This window comes from Dendrobates tinctorius, unplaced genomic scaffold, assembly GCF_039654945.1.
Source record: "Dendrobates tinctorius isolate UK_male_01 unplaced genomic scaffold, ASM3965494v1 ptg000037l, whole genome shotgun sequence".
Lineage (NCBI taxonomy): Eukaryota > Metazoa > Chordata > Amphibia > Anura > Dendrobatidae > Dendrobates > Dendrobates tinctorius.
The window spans coordinates 21861610-21878111 of record NW_027361705.1 but is presented as its reverse complement, the minus strand read 5'-3'; the positions used below and the strand labels follow the sequence as shown (position 1 = coordinate 21878111).

Here is a 16502-nt window from a genome sequence, read left to right as displayed (position 1 = left end):
TACTCCTGATGTGTTTTTTGGGGATCGGTCTAAATTTTTGAATTTTAAGAATAATTGTAAAGTATTTTTTGCCTTGAAGCCTAACTCATCGGGGAGCTCCGCTCAGCAGGTTAAAATTGTCATCTCTTTGCTGCGCGGCGATCCCCAGGATAGGGCGTTTTCTTTGAAACCTGATGATCCTGTTCTGACTGATGTGAATGCATTTTTTCAGGCCTTGGGGTTGTTGTATGATGAACCTAATGCTATTGATCAGGCTGAAAAGGCCCTGTTGGCATTGAGCCAGGGTCAGGATTCTGCAGAGTTGTACTGTCAAAAATTCCGAAAGTGGGCGGTCCTTACTTCCTGGAATGATGGTGCCTTAGCTGCTCTCTTTCGGAAGGGTTTGTCAGAAACCGTAAAAGATACTATGGTGGGATTTCCTGTTCCCTCTGGTCTTGATGATTCTATGTCATTAGCCATTCAGGTTGATCAGCGTTTGTGTGAACGCAAAACTGCACGAGAGGTGTTGCCACCTGTTGAACAAATGTCTGAACCTATGCAATAATTGTATGCACTAAAAGGTTGAGACAAGAGCGCAATAGGGTCTTATCCGGGTAAATTGTATAAATAAAAAGATATTTATACTCACCTTTTCAAAGAAAAAGTAAAGCCTGTATAGTATGTCAGCCTGCTGCACGTCCAACGGTCCACAGCGGTGACCGCAAAAAAGTTTCTTTAGGAATAAGATTCTTGGACTTTTAGGTGCGCTGCCAGACAAATTCCATAACCACACAAGGTTAAAAAGTTAACCCTTTAATCCCTACGCGTTTCGAAGCATAACACTTCTTCAGGGGTTGACACATGAATACAGAGAGCTGTCATCACTTTTATACATGCAGGATTTAAATTTGGCGCCATGAAAGACATGTGATGCGCCGCAGAGGTCAAAGATCAGAATAATTCAAGTGTCATGGAAAGTTCATAACAGTTAACTAATCTATAATTAATAAAATCAATTGTATATTTATTTTATTTTGCAGATGAAAAGAAACAAAAAAAGAAAAAGGAAATAAAAAAGGAAAAAAGAAGAAATGAACCCACATTGTGGGGAAAAAAAGGAGGAAAGAGGACCGCAGTCCAACAAACACACCACCACACCAGGGAGAGTGTATGGATTGGAGATGGAAAAAACAAAATGTAATCCCATACGATCACCAGAATAAAATGTGTCTCCAAAATGTATATGTATAGAAAAATATATAATAAAAACTGCGTGTGAGCATGACATTAAAAGAATAATAAAAAATATATCATTTATATATTAAAAATATTGAATGAATAATTGAAGTGTCCAAGTTTTTATATTGCCTTCAATTCTAAGGAAATCAGTGGCACAACTCAATGGGCAGAAAATGCACGTGAAAAAAACAGCCCCACAAAAAGTCACATCTCTCACCAATCATGACAGAAAATAGTATATAAGATCGATATTAATATTATTAAAAAAGAAGGGAACCTTGGAAAAAATGATAAAAGAAGATAAAAACTTTATACCGAGAAGTCAGGTTAAACCCCTTCCTTGCGTTTTTTCCTTGATGTAGAGTCATGGGTTAACCTGACTTCTCGGTATAAAGTTTTTATCTTCTTTTATCTTCGGCAATACCCCGAAACAGCTGTCTGTGGATGGATACCATGTTTTGGCATAGGTGGTTTCCTTTATTGGAGACTGCCCTTCCCGTGGTTGTTCCTTCCCGGGGAAAGACCTGGCTAGTCATTGCTTGCGTTGAGAAACATGTGATGGTGTCTCCGCGGCTGTTGATTTACATGCTTTTGCATATTTCCCATAAGGGATGGGGGCATTGCTCTAGATCACTGCGTTGAGAAACATGTGATGGTGTCTCCGCAGTGTTGGATGTTGATCTCCATGAGGTCACTCATCCTTATGTTCATAGCCTTTCACTAGGCATTGCTCCTACTAGCCAGTTTCCTACTCCACACTGATGAGGGGCAATACCCCGAAACAGCTGTCTGTGGATGGATACCATGTTTTGGCATAGGTGGTTTCCTTTATTGGAGACTGCCCTTCCCGTGGTTGTTCCTTCCCGGGGAAAGACCTGGCTAGTCATTGCTTGCGTTGAGAAACATGTGATGGTGTCTCCGCGGCTGTTGATTTACATGCTTTTGCATATTTCCCATAAGGGATGGGGGCATTGCTCTAGATCACTGCGTTGAGAAACATGTGATGGTGTCTCCGCAGTATTGGATGTTGATCTCCATGAGGTCACTCATCCTTATGTTCATAGCCTTTCACTAGGCATTGCTCCTACTAGCCAGTTTCCTACTCCACACTGATGAGGGGCAATACCCCAAAACAGCTGTCTGTGGATGGATACCATGTTTTGGCATAGGTGGTTTCCTTTATTGGAGACTGCCCTTCCCGTGGTTGTTCCTTCCCGGGGAAAGACCTGGCTAGTCATTGCTTGCGTTGAGAAACATGTGATGGTGTCTCCGCGGCTGTTGATTTACATGCTTTTGCATATTTCCCATAAGGGATGGGGGCATTGCTCTAGATCACTGCGTTGAGAAACATGTGATGGTGTCTCCGCAGTGTTGGATGTTGATCTCCATGAGGTCACTCATCCTTATGTCATTTTATTCTGGTGATCGTATGGGATTACATTTTGTTTTTTCCATCTCCAATCCATACACTTTCCCTGGTGTGGTGGTGTGTTTGTTGGACTGCGGTCCTCTTTCCTCCTTTTTTTCCCCACAATGTGGGTGTCACGTCACCGTCAGACTCGGGGCCTGCTGTTCCGCCCTCAGCCACTAGGAGGCGACGGACTGTCACGCCGCCCTCGGGCTCGGGACCTGCTGTCCAGGCCTCGGCTACCAGGAGGCGCCGGACTGACATGTCATTGTCGAATTCAGGGCCTGCTGTTCCGCCCTCAGCCACTGTGAGGCGCCGTGGCTCGCGCCCGAGTAATGGCGGCAACAGTGAAAGGGCTTCTGCGCAGGCGTCTAGTGGACACAGACTCCGCTCCTCTGTCAGTCATGAAGGGGTTGGTGCATCGTCATCAGGTCTGGTCCTGGGGGCGGTCCTGATGACATCATCAGCCCGGGAGCCTGTGAGGGATGACCTGATCCCTCAAATACCTTTGGACTGGGCTTGCAAGCCGCCGGATATATTCTTGGTTCCCCTGCGTGTTACTGTGTGAATTGCTGTTGACTGACTCTGACTTTTGCCTGGACTTCTGACTCTGCTTCTGCCTAACGATTCTGTACCTCTGCGACTCTCCTGGTTTATGACTCTGACTTTGGCCTGGATTCTGACTCTGCTTCTGCCTAACGATTCTGTACCTCTGCGACTCTCCTGGTTTATGACTCTGACTTCGGCCTGGATTCTGACTCTGCTTCTGCCTAACGATTCTGTACCTCTGCGACTCTCCTGGTTTATGACTCTGGCTTCGGCCTGGAATCTGACTCTGCTACTGTCTACTGTTTTTGTACCGTTGCTGCCTGACTGGTTTAGTCTCGGATTTCATTGCTGGTGATGGTGTGTCCGCAGTGTTGGATGTTGATCTCCATGAGGTCACTCATCCTTATGTTCATAGCCTTTCACTAGGCATTGCTCCTACTAGCCAGTTTCCTTCTCCACACTGATGAGGGGCAATACCCCGAAACAGCTGTCTGTGGATGGATACCATGTTTTGGCATAGGTGGTTTCCTTTATTGGAGACTGCCCTTCCCGTGGTTGTTCCTTCCCGGGGAAAGACCTGGCTAGTCATTGCTTGCGTTGAGAAACATGTGATGGTGTCTCCGCGGCTGTTGATTTACATGCTTTTGCATATTTCCCATAAGGGATGGGGGCATTGCTCTAGATCACTGCGTTGAGAAACATGTGATGGTGTCTCCGCAGTGTTGGATGTTGATCTCCATGAGGTCACTCATCCTTATGTTCATCTCCTGGTTTATGACTCTGACTTCGGCCTGGATTCTGACTCTGCTTCTGCCTAACGATTCTGTACCTCTGCGACTCTCCTGGTTTATGACTCTGGCTTCGGCCTGGAATCTGACTCTGCTACTGTCTACTGTTTTTGTACCGTTGCTGCCTGACTGGTTTAGTCTCGGATTTCATTGCCTCTGTGTCCTGTATTGGAACACCTTTCTGGCGACCGTCCTGCTCTGGTCATTGCTCCTATTCAGACAGCGCCTCCTGGGCTCTGCTATAAATCCAGATCCCTGTATAGGGGTAAAGGGTATCAGTGTTTCTCGGGGTGCTGTCTGGCTGCAGTCCAGACCGCAGGCAGACGTCACATTATATCCGGCCCAAAAAAATAAAACTGCTCTTGTGTCTATACTTAACACATATAAAAGCAGTTTTCCTTACCTTTTTTTTTTCTTCCTCCTGACTGAGCTGATTCCTGGCCCAAACACCTGTTACATTGCACAGCCTGGAAGGTCACTCTCAGGCTCAAGCATGCTGCAGCCTGGAAGCTTCAAAGAAAATGCTGGCTGTTGGAAATCCACATTCCTGGAGCATCGCCCCCTGGACAGCGCTGGGGGTCAGGTATTGCCCGCAAAAGCGGCCAAACTGTTGTTACCAGTTTCCCTTTCTTTTCCTAAGAAACGTCTGTGTGTGAAGGCTTATGTGGATTGTGGTGCTGCCGGCAACCTTATGGATTTTTTATTTGCTAAGAGTCTGGGTGTACCTCTGCTAAAGCTTAAAGTGCCTATTCAGACTATTACTATTAATGGTACATCTATAGACCAGGGAGGCGTGGAATTCATTACTGACGAAATTTCTATGTCAGTGGGGACATTACATAACGAACAAATGTCATTTTTTGTTATACACAATTTATCAGATCCAGTTGTGTTAGGCATGCCATGGTTGCACCAGCATAATCCAGTTATTGACTGGCGCATAGGTGATATCGTGCGCTGGAGTCCACGGTGTCAGAGTAACTGTATGTCACTGTCAGTGAACCAAGTTAAAATTAAAAACCCCTCCATTCCATATGCATTCGGAGATTATGAAGATGTCTTCTCCATAGTGGAGTCTGAGAAACTACCTCCTCATAGAGAGTACGACTGTCCTATAGACTTGGTCCCTGGTGCCCGTCTCCCTAAGGGGAGAATATTCAACCTCTCGGGTCCGGAGCGTGTAGCCATGAATGACTACATAGCAGACAGCCTACGTAAAGGCTTTATTAGACCTTCCACCTCACCTGTAGGAGCTGGGTTTTTCTTTGTAGAAAAAAAAGATGGTGGACTCAGACCATGCATCGATTATCGTGAGCTGAACGCAATTACTGTAAAAAATCAGTACTCGCTCCCACTCATTCCTGATCTGTTTAATCAGTTACTGGGAGCTCGCTGGTTTACTAAACTTGACCTCCGGGGGGCATATAATCTGGTCCGCATAAAAAGCGGTGACGAATGGAAAACGGCCTTTAATACACCTCTTGGTCACTTTGAGTACCTTGTAATGCCGTTCGGACTCAGTAACGCACCTGCCGTATTTCAACACTTTGTCAATGACATTTTCAGGGACATTTGTGGGGTGTATGTCGTCGTGTATCTGGATGACATTTTGATTTATTCGGCTGACCCTGTGACACATGCTCAACACGTCCGTTCGGTATTGCAGAGACTGCGAAAAAACTCCTTGTATGCGAAATTAGAAAAATGTGTTTTTTTTGCTGAAGAGGTACAGTTCTTAGGATACATGGTCTCAGGCAAGGGGTTTCGCATGGACCCTGCCAAGATTCAACCCATTAAGGATTGGGTGCAACCCAAATCGCTGAAAGCGCTGCAGCGGTTTTTGGGATTTGCGAATTATTACCGCAAGTTTATCAGGGGTTTCTCTGAGATTGCCAAGCCACTCACGGACCTTACCCGAAAAGGGGCGGACGTGACTAATTGGAATCCTGAGGCAACCCGAGCTTTTTCTACACTAAAGGAGTGCTTCGTGGCCAACCCGGTGTTGATTCAACCAAACTTGGACCACCCCTTTATTGTTGAAGTAGATGCCTCCGAAGTCGGAGTGGGAGCAGTGCTCTCGCAAGGCACTGCATCCCTCACTCAGCTTCGCCCATGTGCATTTTTCTCCCGCAAATTCTCTGCCACGGAGGGAAACTATGACGTCGGTAATCGGGAATTACTGGCGATTAAATGGGCCTTCGAGGAATGGCGCCACTTCCTCGAAGGTGCCAAACACAAGGTCATTGTTATTACAGACCACAAAAACCTAACCTACCTAGAGTCAGCTAAAAGACTAAATCCCAGGCAGGCTAGGTGGGCCTTGTTTTTCTCCAGGTTTGATTTTATAATCACCTTCCGCCCCGGGACTAAAAATGTGAGGGCAGATGCCCTCTCTCGCAGTTTCTGCCCCACACAGACCGAGGACTGTGAACCAGTCCCAATATTGGCTAATGGAATCGTCGTGTCGGCAGTGTCTTTGGACCTTCTGGAGGAGATCCGTAGGTCTTCAGAGCAAGTTCCTGACACTACGCCCCCCAAAAAATGTTCGTTCCGGCTAACCTTCGTCTGCAGGTTCTAAAAGAATCGCACGACTCTGTCCTGGCAGGCCATCCGGGTCTCAATAATACCACCAGGTTGGTAACTAGGAACTTTTGGTGGCCGACGGTGGTCAAGGACTGTAAGGACTATGTTTCAGCGTGTGAAGTCTGTGCCCGCGCCAAGTCCCTCCATAGTCGCCCTGCCGGCTGGCTTCAGTCCTTGCCCACCCCTGAGAGTCCATGGACCCACATCTCCATGGATTTCATTACAGACCTGCCGCCATCAGATGGGAAAACTTGTATCTGGGTGGTGGTAGACAGGTTCAGCAAGCAGGGCCATTTTATTCCCCTGTCTGGGTTGCCTAACTCTGAGACTTTAAGTAAGTTGTTTATCCTGCACATTGTACATCTGCATGGCGTTCCGGCAAATATTGTGTCCGACAGGGGTACCCAGTTTGTCTTGAAGTTCTGGAGGGCATTCTGTAGACGCATTGGTGTGGAGTTGTCCTTTTCTTCGGCATACCATCCCGAAACTAATGGTCAAACTGAGCGTACTAACCAAGCTCTGGAACAATACCTCCGCTGTTATGTGTCAGGACATCAGACCGATTGGGTGGAACATCTGCCATTGGCTGAGTTCGCCCTCAATAATCGATATCAAGACTCCATTAAAACTACCCCTTTCTTTTGTAACCTTGGACTACATCCGCGCTTTGGGTCGTTTTCGGCCAGGATGTCGGAGCTCCCTGGGGTGGAGCAAAATATACATCGGCTAAAAACGATTTGGTCTGAGGTTAATTCAAATTTGAAAGGGGCTCAGGTTAGACAGGCTTCGGCTGCAAATAGACGACGATCTAAGGGGCCGCACCTGGGAGTTGGCGACAAGGTTTGGCTCTCTACAAAAAATATCAAGCTTAAGGTACCGTCCGCCAAACTAGGTCCCAGGTTCATCGGCCCATACGAAATTATCGAGGTGGTTAACCCAGTAGCCTTCCGCTTAAAACTTCCACAGTCATTCAAATTGCCTAACGTATTCCACAGGTCTCTCCTCAAACCTTATCGTTCTCCCATTCACCCTGTTCAGTCCCCTCCTCCTCCTGTTTCGGTCGGGGGAGCTCTGGAGTATGAAGTCCAGGGTATCCTTGACTCCCGCCTTGTGAGGGGCTCAGTACAGTATCTGGTACACTGGAAGGGCTACGGCCCAGAAGAAAGGTCCTGGGTTCCTGCGGGGAACGTCCATGCCAAGGCATTAATTAGGAGATTTCATCTTCTTCACCCTGACAAACCGGGTTTTGAGGGTCCGGAGGCCCCTCCTGGAGAGGGGGGTACTGTCACGTCACCGTCAGACTCGGGGCCTGCTGTTCCGCCCTCAGCCACTAGGAGGCGACGGACTGTCACGCCGCCCTCGGGCTCGGGGCCTGCTGTCCAGGCCTCGGCTAACAGGAGGCGCCGGACTGACATGTCATTGTCGAATTCAGGGCCTGCTGTTCCGCCCTCAGCCACTGTGAGGCGCCGTGGCTCGCGCCCGAGTAATGGCGGCAACAGTGAAAGGGCTTCTGCGCAGGCGTCTAGTGGACACAGACTCCGCTCCTCTGTCAGTCATGAAGGGGTTGGTGCATCGTCATCAGGTCTGGTCCTGGGGGCGGTCCTGATGACATCATCAGCCCGGGAACCTGTGAGGGATGACCTGATCCCTCAAATACCTTTGGACTGGGCTTGCAAGCCGCCGGATATATTCTTGGTTCCCCTGCGTGTTACTGTGTGAATTGCTGTTGACTGACTCTGACTTTTGCCTGGACTTCTGACTCTGCTTCTGCCTAACGATTCTGTACCTCTGCGACTCTCCTGGTTTATGACTCTGACTTTGGCCTGGATTCTGACTCTGCTTCTGCCTAACGATTCTGTACCTCTGCGACTCTCCTGGTTTATGACTCTGACTTCGGCCTGGATTCTGACTCTGCTTCTGCCTAACGATTCTGTACCTCTGCGACTCTCCTGGTTTATGACTCTGGCTTCGGCCTGGAATCTGACTCTGCTACTGTCTACTGTTTTTGTACCGTTGCTGCCTGACTGGTTTAGTCTCGGATTTCATTGCCTCTGTGTCCTGTATTGGAACACCTTTCTGGCGACCGTCCTGCTCTGGTCATTGCTCCTATTCAGACAGCGCCTCCTGGGCTCTGCTATAAATCCAGATCCCTGTATAGGGGTAAAGGGTATCAGTGTTTCTCGGGGTGCTGTCTGGCTGCAGTCCAGACCGCAGGCAGACGTCACATTGGGTTCATTTCTTCTTTTTTCCTTTTTTATTTCCTTTTTCTTTTTTCGTTTCTTTTCATCTGCAAAATAAAATAAATATACAATTGATTTTATTAATTATAGATTAGTTAACTTTTATGAACTTTCCATGACACTTGAATTATTCTGATCTTTGACCTCTGCGGCGCATCACATGTCTTTCATGGCGCCAAATTTAAATCCTGCATGTATAAAAGTGATGACAGCTCTCTGTATTCATGTGTCAACCCCTGAAGAAGAAGTGTTATGCTTCGAAACGCGTAGAGATTAAAGGGTTAACTTTTTAACCTTGTGTGGTTATGGAATTTGTCTGCCAGCGCACCTTAAAGTCCAAGAATCTTATTCCTAATGAACCTATGCAATGTGACAGAGTTTTGTCTAGGGCGCAATGTCAGGAGTTCAGAAGGCGTAATAAGCTGTGTTTTTTCTGTGGAGATGCCTCTCATATTATTTCTGTCTGCCCTAAACGAGAGAAACATTTTGCACACACATTTGCTGTGGGTGGTGTTTAACCTAAGTTTCTTCTGGCAAATACTCTGATCTGCTCCCTGTCCACATTTTCCGCTAAGGGTTTTGTGGATTCGGGAGCAGCTCTGAACCTGATGGACTTGGATTTTGCTAAACGTTGTGGGTTTCCTATGACACCTCTGCGGACGCCTATCCCTTTGAGGGGTATTGATGCTACTCCTTTGGCGAAGAATAAACCTCAGTTTTGGACCCAGGTGGTAATGCGGGTCGCCCCAGACCATCAAGAAAATTGCAGATTTTTGGTGTTGCACAATTTGCATGATACCATCGTTCCTGGGTTTCCCTGGTTGCAAATCCATAATCCAGTTTTGGATTGGAAATCTGTGTCTGTGGTGAGCTGGGGTTGTCGGTGTGCCCTTAGTGACGCTCCTATTTTCTCCACCTCTCCCCAGTTGCATGATGTTCCTGACTATTTGGCTGATTTTTATGATGTATTTAGCGAGAATGAGTCTGCGTCTTTGCCTCCTCATAGGAGTTATGACTGTGCAATTGAGCTGAGCCCTAGGTGTAAAATTCCCAAGGGTCGACTTTTCAACTTATCTGTACCCGAGCACGAGGCTATGCGATCCTATATTAAGGAGTCGTTGGAGAAGGGTCATATTAGACCATCCTCTTCACCCTTAGGTGCTGGGGTTTTTTTTGTGGCCAAGAAAGATGGTTCATTAAGGCCTTGTATTGACTATCGTTCCCTCAACAAAATTACTGTTAAATATCAGTATCCATTACCCCTGATTTCTGATCTATTCTCCAGAGTTAAAGGTGCTTGCTGGTTTACCAAGCTTGACCTCAGGGGGGCATATAATCTTATTTGCATTAAGCAGGGGGATGAATGGAAGATGGCGTTTAATACTCCGGAGGGACATTTTGAGTACCTGGTGATGCCTTTTGGGCTGACTAATGCCCCTTCTGTCTTCCAGTGCTTCATGAATGATATTTTCCGAGACTTTGTGGATAAATTTTTGATCATCTATCTGGATGATATTTTGATCTTTTCCAAGGATTGGGACTCTCATGTGGAACATGTTCAGACTGTGTTCCGGATTTTGAGGGAGAATTCCCTGTATGTCAAGGGATCGAAATGCCTTTTTGGTGTACAGAGGATTTCATTTTTGGGATTTATTTTGTCTCCGTCAACTATTGAAATGGACCCGGCCAAGGTGCAGGCCATTTATGATTGGGTTCAGCCCACTTCTTTGAAGGCCCTCCAGAAGTTTTTGGGTTTTGCTAATTTTTATCGTAAATTTATAGCTAATTTTTCTGGTATTGCCAAACCATTGACTGATTTGACTAAGAAGGGGGCTGATGTGCTGAATTGGTCTCCGGAGGCTGTTTCTTCTTTTCAGGAGCTGAAGCGAAGGTTCACTTCTGCTCCGGTTTTGCGGCAACCTGATGTCTCACTCCCGTTTCAGGTAGAGGTGGATGCTTCCGAGATTGGTGCAGGAGCTGTTTTGTCCCAAAAAGATCCTGTAACATCTAAAATGAATCCCTGTGCTTTCTTTTCCCAAAAGTTCTCCCCATCCAAACGTAACTATGATGTGGGGAATCGGGAACTGTTAGCCATGAAATGGGCATTTGAGGAGTGGAGACATTGGTTGGAGGGAGCTAAACATCAAGTCGTGGTCCTTACTGACCACAAGAATTTGATTTACCTGGAGTCGGCCAAACGCTTGAATCCTAGACAGGCTAGGTGGGCCTTGTTTTTCACACGTTTTGATTTTGTGGTCTCTTTTCTTCAGGGCACTAAGAATGTCAAGGCAGACGCCCTCTCTAGGAGTTTCTTTGCTGATTCTCCTATTGTGACCAAGCCTGCTACCATCTTAGGTGAGGGGGTAGTTCTTTCTGCCATCTCGCCCGATTTGAGACGTGTTCTGGAAGTGTTTCAGGAGGACAAACCTGAGCGTTGTCCCATTGGAAAATTGTATGTTCCTGACCAGTGGAGGAAGAGAGTGATGTCTGAGGTTCATTGCTCTGCATTGGCTGGTCATCCAGGTATTTTTGGTACTAGAGATTTGGTGAGTCGGTCTTTTTGGTGGCCCGCCTTGTCTCGTGATGTCAGGAATTTTGTGCAGTCCTGTGGGACTTGCTCCCGGTCTAAACCTTGTTCTCGCTCTAGTGGGTTGTTGATGCCTTTGCCGATGCCCAGGAGGCCATGGACCCATATTTCAATGGATTTTATCTCTGATATGCCTGTCTCTCAGAGAATGACTGTTATTTGGGTGATTTGTGATAGATTCTCTAAGATGGTCCATCTTGTACCACTCCCTAAGTTGCCATCTTCCTCAGAGTTGGTGCCCTTGTTTTTGCAACAGGTGGTTCGCTTGCACGGGATTCCTGAGAACATTGTATCTGACAGAGGAGTTCAGTTTTTTTCTAGATTTTGGAGGACTTTCTGTTCCAAGCTGGGAATTCAGTTGTCCTTCTCCTCTGCGTTTCACCCTCAGACCAATGGGCAGACGGAGAGAACAAACCAGACTTTGGAGTCGTATTTGAAATGTTGTATTTCTGCTGATCAGGATGATTGGGTTTCATTTTTGCCCTTGGCTGAATTTGCTTTAAATAATAGAGCTAGTTCTGCCACTTTGATGTCACCTTTTTTTTGTAACTTAGGGTTTCATCCTCGATTCTCTTCAGGGCAGGTGGAGTCTTCTGCCTGCCCAGGTGTTGACACTGTGGTGGAGAGAATGCACCAGATTTGGGACCAAGTGGTGGATAAGTTGTCTCTCTCCCAGGAAAAGGCCCAGCGGTTTTCCAACCGGCATAGGACCATTGGTCCCCGGTTTAAGGTGGGTGATATGGTTTGGTTGTCATCAAAGAATATCTCTATGAAGGTGACTTCTCCAAAGTTTAAACCTAGATTTATTGGACCTTACAAGATTTTGGAGATTCTTAATCCGGTCTCTTTTCGATTGGCTCTTCCTGTTACATTCAAGATCCATAACGTGTTTCATAAGTCTCTGTTAAAGAGGTTTGTTGAGCCAGTAGTTCCTGTGGTGGCACCTCCTGACCCTGTATTGGTTGAAGGTAATGTGGAATATGAGGTTGAGAAGATACTGGATTCTCGTCTGGCTAGACGGAGACTCCAGTATTTGGTTAAATGGAAGGGTTATGGCCAGGAGGATAATTCTTGGGTCCCTGCATCCGATATTCATGCAGAAAGATTGGTTCGTGCTTTTCATCGGGCCCATCCTGATCGCCCTGGTGGCGTGGATGAGGGTTCGGTGACCCCTCCTCAAGGGGGAGGTACTGTTGTGAGTTCATTCTCCCCTTCACCTTTGATGCCTGATGAACTCCCTCTGCTGGTGAAGAGAGGTAGTGAAATTGATTGGGATGGAAGAACCTGTCATCTGAACAGGCGGAGTGTGATTGGACATCTGGAATTTCTGAGTGGATATAAGGCAGCCGACGCCCTGCAGGGCTGCTGGTGATCCTTTCTACTCTGAGCTCTTGCATCCAGCTTAGTTCCTGTCTACTAAAAGCTAAGTTTTTTCCCTGCTATTATTCCATGAGATTTTGTCTGGTTTCCTTAGTGTTTGTGTTCAGCCAGTCCTGCTTGGGACTGGCTGAATTCCATTTTTTGTCTCTGATCAGTTGATCTCTTTGCTCTGTTTTCAGAATATACCTGAGTGCTGATATAGTGATTTTGAAGTCTAGCGACTTCAGGGCCTTTTTCCCTATCAGACGGTTGGGACATTTTTGGTAGGGCTTCTTGCGGATTGCAGCCAGCATCTTTTCTGTCCTGTCCTATCTAGTTAGTTGGGCCCCATCATTTGCTCAGCCTGTCTTTCTGTCTGTGTTTGTGTTTTCATGTTTTTCACCGACAATATATGTTGGGGGCTGTCTATTGCTTTGGGGTCTGCTCTGGGGCAGTTTAGATTTCCCCTTTCCTTCTTTAGGCTTATGTAGTTCTCCGGCTGTGACGAGGGGTCTAGGGCACCGTAGGAACCCCCCACGGCTACTGTTAGTTGTGGTATATAGGATCAGGGGTCTGCAATCCGATAGCTAACAACCGCTCCGGTTGTCTGGACTTAGCTTGTATTTTTGTTTCCTCCTCCGGTGACTCATTCATAACAGGAGTCATTTTGTGCAGGGTCTGTCTCCAAAGTTGCAGGATACTCTGGTGCAGTACGCAGCCCCCAAGTCGCAGGAGGCCACCATGTCCCTTGCCATCTGGGTGGATAGACGCCTCAGGGAGAGACATACACCATATATGCCCCCTATAGTCTTCGCTAGGGAGGAGGACACACCAGTGCGGATGGAGGAACCCATGCAGCTCGGAGTAGTTGGTGCTAAAAAGGAGTTGCCTGTGGTTCGCCATGGTGTGGGGGTATGTTTTTCCTGTGGGCAGCCTGGCCATTTTATAGGAGCCTACCCAGTGCGTGCCAAACCTTCAGACGAACCCATACAAGTAGGAGGAGCTAGTTTTCAAACAGTGTCACCTACAGTTCGTGGAGTGGTGGGGGCATGTTTTTAATGTGGGCAGACTGATCATGTCCTAAAGGCCTGCCCAGCACGCACCCAAATTATCTGTTCCAGCTAAGAAGCAGCGTTCCCCGGGTCATGTGGAGGGAGACGACCGGGGAGTGTATATTTCCTCCATTTTGTCCTCTCAGAGTACTTTATCAGCTGAAGTGGTGGTTGGTGGGGTACCTGAGAGCATATCGGTGATTGTGGACAGTGGAGCGGGAGTCAATTTGGTGGATGCTCACTTTGTCCAGACTCATGGCCTGAGGTGTAGGACACTAGCCAATCCCCTAAGCGTCCAGGCCATTGACTCTGTCCCACTGAGCCAGGGGATGTTGACCCAAGTCATGGATAACATGCATCTGCGTATAGGGACTCATCATGAGGAGTCCCTGTCATGCTACGTCTTGGAGGGAATGCCAGTACCTAACGTTTTAGGCCTCCCTTGGTTGAAAAAACACAAACCGGTAATTGCTTGGCGGTCTAGGGAAGTAGTCGGCTGGGGTCAGTCATGTGAGGGCTGCTGCCTGGGGGCTACTGTCTCTGCCATCTTTCTACAACCATCCCCTTCTTCTCCTGTGGGGGCAGCAGAGGTGCTGCCAGGGAGTAGGGGCAAGCCTCAATCCCTGCCATTAGCCCACTCTGAGAGGCGGAGGCCTCGTAGGAGGAGGGGTCGGAGGAGGGTGGTGGTTCCCTCTGTGAATTTCAGGGGTTTGAGTGTGGTGACACAGGGGGACGCCTCTGTTGTCATGTTGTCAGTTCCGTAAAGAGATCACCATCTTGTGGCAAACGTATGTGTGCAATAAACGTTCAGGTCCGGACCTGTGTGTGAACGGGTATGTATGGGTGGCCACCAAAAACATCCAGTGGAAGTGTGCTGCTGGGGTCTGGAGTTCTCAGGTGATTGGGCTGTATCGGCTGTCGGCCATCCTCGGCCCGGGGACATACCAGCTGGAGTTACCCCCAAATACAGTGGGGCAAAAAAGTATTTAGTCAGTCAGCAATAGTGCAAGTTCCACCACTTAAAAAGATGAGAGGCGTCTGTAATTTACATCATAGGTAGACCTCAACTATGGGAGACAAACTGAAAAAAAAAAATCCAGAAAATCACATTGTCTGTTTTTTTTTCATTTTATTTGCATATTATGGTGGAAAATAAGTATTTGGTCAGAAACAAGCAATCAAGATTTCTGGCTCTCACAGACCTGTAACTTCTTCTTTAAGAGTCTCCTCTTTCCTCCACTCATTACCTGTAGTAATGGCACCTGTTTAAACTTGTTATCAGTATAAAAAGACACCTGTGCACACCCTCAAACAGTCTGACTCCAAACTCCACTATGGTGAAGACCAAAGAGCTGTCAAAGGACACCAGAAACAAAATTGTAGCCCTGCACCAGGCTGGGAAGACTGAATCTGCAATAGCCAACCAGCTTGGAGTGAAGAAATCAACTGTGGGAGCAATAATTAGAAAATGGAAGACATACAAGACCACTGATAATCTCCCTCGATCTGGTGCTCCACGCAAAATCCCACCCCGTGGGGTCAGAATGATTACAAGAACGGTGAGCAAAAATCCCAGAACCACGCGGGGGGGGACCTAGTGAATGAACTGCAGAGAGCTGGGACCAATGTAACAAGGCCTACAATAAGTAACACACTACGCCACCATGGACTCAGATCCTGCAGTGCCAGACGTGTCCCACTGCTTAAGCCTGTACATGTCCGGGCCCGTCTGAAGTTTGCTAGAGAGCATTTGGATGATCCAGAGGAGTTTTGGGAGAATGTCCTATGGTCTGATGAAACCAAACTGGAACTGTTTGGTAGAAACACAACTTGTCGTGTTTGGAGGAAAAAGAATACTGAGTTGCATCCATCAAACACCATACCTACTGTAAAGCATGGTGGTGGAAACATCATGCTTTGGGGCTGTTTCTCTGCAAAGGGGCCAGGACGATTGATCCGGGTACATGAAAGAATGAATGGGGCCATGTATCGTGAGATTTTGAGTGCAAACCTCCTTCCATCAGCAAGGGCATTGAAGATGAAACGTGGCTGGGTCTTTCAACATGACAATGATCCAAAGCACACCGCCAGGGCAACGAAGAAGTGGCTTCGTAAGAAGCATTTCAAGGTCCTGGAGTGGCCTAGCCAGTCTCCAGATCTCAACCCTATAGAAAACCTTTGGAGGGAGTTGAAAGTCCGTGTTGCCAAGCGAAAAGCCAAAAACATCACTGCTCTAGAGGAGATCTGCATGGAGGAATGGGCCAACATACCAGCAACAGTGTGTGGCAACCTTGTGAAGACTTACAGAAGACGTTTGACCTCTGTCATTGCCAACAAAGGATATATCACAAAGTATTGAGATGAAATTTTGTTTCTGACCAAATACTTATTTTCCACCATAATATGCAAATAAAATGAAAAAAAAAACAGACAATGTGATTTTCTGGATTTTTTTTTCTCAGTTTGTCTCCCATAGTTGAGGTCTACCTATGATGTAAATTACAGACGCCTCTCATCTTTTTAAGTGGTGGAACTTGCACTATTGCTGACTGACTAAATACTTTTTTGCCCCACTGTATGCCCATACGCAACTCGTTTCCCAGGTCGGCGCTCTGGAGATTTGTGGTGCCTCCGGAGCATACATTGCCACTTCCATCTGCCCACGTTTGCCTTAAACCTGAGAGTCAGGCAGTTGCTGAAGTGAACTCTGGTGGATCT

General features: G+C 47.1%; 1 protein-coding gene across 1 annotated transcript in view; it reads right to left on the bottom strand.

Moving 5' to 3' along the window:
• The window catches only part of LOC141088041 (ras-related and estrogen-regulated growth inhibitor-like), a 214119-nt gene that overhangs the window by 16374 nt on the left and 181243 nt on the right, over window positions 1-16502 (bottom strand). The gene's annotated exons all lie outside the window — the stretch shown is intronic.